Source organism: Pterocles gutturalis, unplaced genomic scaffold, assembly GCF_000699245.1.
Source record: "Pterocles gutturalis isolate BGI_N339 unplaced genomic scaffold, ASM69924v1 scaffold10218, whole genome shotgun sequence".
NCBI lineage: Eukaryota > Metazoa > Chordata > Aves > Pterocliformes > Pteroclidae > Pterocles > Pterocles gutturalis.
In genome coordinates, this window is record NW_010123087.1 from 42,703 (window position 1) to 48,702 (window position 6,000).

Consider the following 6,000-nt stretch of genomic DNA (forward strand, 5'->3'; position numbering starts at 1 on the left):
CTGTGTTTTGGTAAAGGAGGAGATGCTCCGGTCCAGCCCCAGTTGCTCTTACATCACGAAGGGGCTGTGTGCTGCAGGCCTGGCTGTGCGTCCGCGTGGCAACTGCACTGTGACCCTGTTAGCTTTAGCCTAACACTTCTGATTTAAGCACCAGTCTGGCACACTAGTTTCCCAACTAAACCAAACATTTCCCCCACAACCACTTTTTTTTTCTGCTGCCCCAGTACAACATTGCAGTCCCCATCCTCCCGAGCAGCAGTGTCCTTGCCCTGTTCCCCTGGGTGAGACAGCCACGGGCACTGCCCATCTCCACTGGTAAGAGAGGATGCACGAGGAGAGACCCCCCAGCCAGCTCCAGGGGCAGGGCTGACTGAGAGGACCTAGACCCTGGGCTGCACTGGCCACTCAGGGATGCTCCAGCCTGATCGATACCTGCATGGCACAGAGAAGTGTGTGCTCAGGGCTGGCAGCTCGGCAGGTGCCGGGGGGGCGTGGATATACATCAGCGCTAACATACCGCTCTCCTGGGACCTGCCACTGCCTTCTTGACCTGTGTTTGGAGGGAAGTCTGTAGTCTTGACTCAGGAAAAACCCTCCCTGAAACCAATGCGATTAATTTTGAGTACAAGTTTGAGCCTGGCTGGCCAGAGGAAGGACCAATATTTGCACATATATATTCTCCTGATTTACATTCTATTTTGCTGGCAGTATTCATTTTCCCCTAATGCTTAGACAGGCATAAATTTTCTGCAAATTCCCTTATTTTTTAACAGGGACCACCATCATCCACAGTCCTAATTTTATACTAATTTTTTATTTAACACCCATTACACTCACTTAACATAGCAAGTTGTTCTATGAACGCTCAGAGTGAAGGAAGCCTGGTCTCCTGTGGATTTGCAGCTGATGGGTGACTGCAAGCCCTGGGTGAGGCTTGCCCCTAGTTAAGGTTCTTACAAGAGCTTTTCCCATGGCAGAGTCCCTGGTGTCCGATACGAACTCATTGAATTTCCGTCTGCGGTGAAGGTACTGATGAGGCACTAATAGGACCTGCCACACACAGCCTGCTTTCAGAAAACTTGTAGGAACTTAATTATCCTTCAGACCTTGATCTTGCCATCATGTTTGCCTGAAATGAAGCAGTGGATTCAAAAGCTATTAGGGCCAACACGTGCAGCTGGTGATCAGAAAGCCTCGTTACCATGGGAAACTGTGCTAAAAATCAATTACTTAGCCCAAGAACAGAAAAGACTGATGGATGTGTTTTTTGATTGCATTTGCTCTGTCACATAAAAGGAACTTGGTGTCAGTATGAATCAGACCTCAGTCACTGCACTGAGGTCTGGTGACAAAGCAGAGATGATCGACTCCTCGCTTACTAATTACTCTATGGATCCTCCAGCTTGAGGCATGCCAAGCCAAGTCATTCCCAAATGTGGTTAGGCTGGGGAAACAGAACATCTTTTGGTCACATTTGAAAACAGGACCAAAATTAGGAGCCACTTTCCAGGCGGGTGCTCCGATGAGCCACCAGGCGCAGCTTAGAAAGTATCTCACCAGCTTTTGCTGCCTCCAGTTTCTTTTCACTGGCTTGAAGTAGAACTGAAAGAAATGTTTGACCTCAGGAAAGCGGCAGCACTTGTTGATTTAAGCTTTGCTGAGTTCAGTAGGGATTTAATGGGACTGGACTAGTTTACAGAAGAGTCTGTATAGGAGCTGGCTCTTGCCAGCTGGCATTGTGAGGAAGCAGGAATTCATGAAGAGGAAGGAGGGTTTGCATGCATAAACGATCGAATTGGGAATACAATATTGCACCACATGCTGATAAACATAGTGCCAGCAAAGGTGACAAAAAGGGGGAGCTGATGGAAATGCTGGGGGGGCATTGGAGAGAAGCACACTCTGTACCCTGCAACATGGCAATTACTGCAGCAAATTCAGCACGTCGCTGCTTTCTTAGTTAATATATAAGACAACGATCCTGGCTGTTACCCTGTCATTACCTGAGCTGCGTGGGAGGCTGCTGCCGCCTCTTTGCTTCTGCTCCACCGATGAATGCCTCTGTGACAGCCCCTTTTGCCTGTGTGACGCGGGTGTTAGCTGGAGCAGGGAGCCCTTTGGTCACTCGCTGCTGCCTCGCCTTGTTTCTTCTTATTAAATAACCTTATAAGACGCTAAAAACCCCGAGGTTCACATTGCTGGATGATGTAAAGCAGCATGCCTCCACTAACGTCAGGTAAGGTTCAGGCCTTGTTAATACATTTCCCAGTGTTATTTTTCTCCATTATTCCTCCTCTTGCACAAAGATGCAGAAACAGGAGCAGAAATATTTTGCAGGCTTGTGGCTAGGTGCATGAGGAGGGACGGAGTTTTAACAGCCTGTTGGTGCCCATGAAGCTTGTACCCCAGCTGCAGGGTGTCAGGGCAAAGGAAGATGCAGACCTGGGGGTTACACAGGGGACCTAAACTGTGCCCCTGAATGGAGCAGGGTCTGACAGGGGTGCCTAGCTGTCACCAAAACCCCTGGTACTAAAAAAACCTGTGTGAAATCCCAACTTCAAGGCTTGGTATTTGCTCAGCCGGTAGCTCAGGCAGTTTTGAGACCCATTGCTCCAGTATCTGTTTGCTCTTCCTCTGCTGGAACGGGGGATCCTGCAGCCATGGCTGGTGGTGCTGAAGGTAGGGAAGCAGCAGCCGTCCATAGAAAGGGATGAAGCACGGGCACATGTTTCTGCCAGCACTGCTGTGGGGGTAGAAATCTCGCAGAGCAAACAGCCGGTGACTTCTCACACTCCCTCCCCCCCGGGTCTGATTCACTCCAGCCTGTCTGCCAACGCTCCCGGTTATGTCAAGGCACTTTCATTGAAGCTGATACACTGGGCTGTACTTGAGGTGATGACTGGCCTCACTACGTGAAATATTTCCTGTATTTTCTACCTATTGATGAAATCTCTCTGGGTCACCACTGAAATTGCTCAGGGCTGCTGCCCTGCCAACGGGGCCAACTTTTTTCTGCAGGCATCATCAGGCAAGGATCCAAATGAGAGGAGCTGAACCTATTTATAGCAGAAAATAATATAGCTCGATATTTCTCCTTTTTCCCTCTCAATATACTCCGGGAATATTGCCAGTCTGCTGAGCTCTGTAAAGCTGCAGGTAGGGGGCTGCGGTGCTGTAACTGCAAACAACGGTTGGCCCATGGGGACTTTATTTGGGGATTTGTCTCAGTGGAGAAGACTACCCCAGAAGATAATCTGGGAATGAACAGCCCTGAATCGCCTGTTGCTGATACTGGTGTAAATCAGTGACAAAGGCACTGGGATCAGTGAGAAAAGCACTGGGATCACCAGAAGTGGGTTCCCTGGCGTGAAAATAACACAACTGAGAGAAGGACACAGCCTGTACTCTGAAAATGCCCCCAGATTGCCTTTATACTGTGCCCTGACCTCTCCCGGGTGAGGATGATTTGCTGGGATGACGTTGGTTCTCCTCCTCGTGCCTGTTCAGCCACGGCAGCGTTGTTTAGCACCGCCGAGCCCTGATGCTGATACCCAGAAGGGGCAATGTGCAGCAGCACACGGAAGTCCACGGGATGATGCCGTCAAAAGGCTGGCAAGAGTTCAACATCGTGCTTTACAGCTTGCCTGTTTCTAAAGTAATTTCTGTTGGCATCAGAAATCTGTGAATGTAGAAAATCTGCACTTGCCTACGTTCCAGGAAGGCTCTAAACTTTCATGAGAAAATATTAATGGATTTATTTTCTGAGTAAACATCTGACAAATGGTCTGGGCAACAGAGCATCACTGACAGTGAGCTTGGCAAATGAAGAAAATGTTCTTAGCTCAACATTAGTGCGGACGGGGGGTAAATCCTAAAGAAGACAAGGCTTTTTGTTGTTGTTTTCCCATGCATTAGCAGGATGAGCTGTATCTCTGTCTCCCCCACAACTCTCTTTTCCTGGACCTGCTATCGCAGGTGGAAGCAAAGCGCTGCCTTGTCTTCACCAGGTATGGTGGAAGGACACATCATTCCTTTCCCTCGGTGCAGATGAACCCACAGACAATGACGACCATCCAGTTCCTTCCCACTGGAGCTTTAGCTTGCGGGGAGGCTGCTGGAAACAGGAGCTGAGCTGGCTGTGCAGGCATCAGCGGTGGGACCCCTCCTGAGGCGCACAGAAAAGCCCCAGGGCAGCCTGAAGTGCGCAAGGTTTTACCCTGAGGATGTTGGGGATCAAATTCAGTTTTGGCCCCCAGGGCCAGCCAGGGAGTTGGTGTCGGCTGCTTCAGTGGAGAGCTGGGAAAGCTCAGAGAGGGCAGTGGTGGGACAATGTGCCCATTGGGGATATTTTGTCCTCGGCAGCATGACACTTGTATCTTTCAGAAATGCCAGCCTTCTCTTCTATAGCAGGAATCAGAGATGATCCAGGGACCCGGCTGACAGCAGACTTTGCCCTGATCCCTCACATGTCATTGTTTGCATTCATTGGAAATGCGCCCATAAAGGCGGTTGAACATGGGCCCTTCAGAAAGCTGAAGGAATTAATTTAATGACCTGCGGGAAGCCATTCACCAGAAGGTCCTGTTCCCCCCAGAGCTCCCTTCCCAGCCTTGGCCACAGTACCTGCCCTTGGCCACATTCTCCTTCACTTCCCTGCCCCTTCACGCCTCCCCCCATGTCCCTCTCTCAGGCAGAGAGCTGCCATCCTGCCTGCCTTGGGGCAGCCCCAGCACCAACAGCAGCTCCTGAGCCCTGGCAGCATTGGCACCCAGGAGGATGCTATGCGTGCCCAGCTGGATCCTTCGCCTTGCTGACCAATTCCAGACCTTCACCACCACGCCGCTGAACTGCCCGGGGGGTCTGGGGTGGCAGGAACGCTCCCCTGGTCAGCCTTGGTGCTCTACTCTGCTTATCAGTCTTGCTGGTGAATAGTGAAGAGTAACCGCGTTTGTTTCTGAATATATATTTTAACATGATTCAGCTGTCCAGAGGGAGTAGCAGATGGCTAAGAGAGAGAAAATTCTGGTCTCTGGCTCCATGCAGTCTGAGAGTTGGGAGGTTTTCTTGGCTAGACTTTTACTTCTGCTCAGTCACACTTACTGACTCCTGCAAAACTACAGGAAGCAACTGAAAGGAGAATTTGGCCCCAAACTAGGAATTTTTGCTTTGCATCGACACTTGGCATGCAAAGCCTGACAAGATTTCTGGATGTGGAGTTGGTGGGTTCCCCTGTGAAGCCAACAGTGAAACAGGCTTGGGAGAGATGCTGAAACACCTTGGACAAGTGCCAGCTCTCAGTCCGGGCAGAGTTTGTTGCATGTTTGCTCCCTAGGATGCTTATGCAGTTTTGTGGTTTTGGTTTTGTTGCTTATGGGCAGCATCTATGGAGAAAGCGCTTTGAGTATTTGATGGCTGGCTTGTCTGTGCCATTTTGTAATTTATCTGGATGCATTTCAGTGAAATACATACGTGTGAACACCGGCTTTAAGTGGACACCTTAGTGTGTCCTTGCTTTGGCTGAGGATGTCCTGACGGTCCCTGCTCACCACGCATTGGGGAGTTTTGGCTGAAGCCCTGCTGGAAGATGGGAAGGGTGGGCAAGGCTTGTCACAGCAGAAGATCCAAACCTCTGGTGAATAAAGTGTTGGGAGAAACAGTGAGGCTGGAGGAGCCGCGCTGGGAGGGTTGTTTGCTGCTCGATCAGGGAGCCATGATCTTGAGCCAGGTCCCAAAGGCGGCTTGTGCCCATTAGGAACTGGCCCCCAGCAGGAAAGTCAAGTCCAGGCATCTCACCAGACACATTCCCAGGAGATTTGTGCCTTAAATAAACACCGTGCCAGGAGCAAACTGCACAGAGACGCACTGCGAGCCAGCAGTGAGCTCAGGTGAGCTGTCGGTGGGCTCTGTCACGTCTGTGAAACCAAAACCAACAGTAAAGCGAGTGACAGGCCTTCCGCTTTGCCTGCTGTCTTCCTGTGCAGAACTATCTAAGAAAATCCA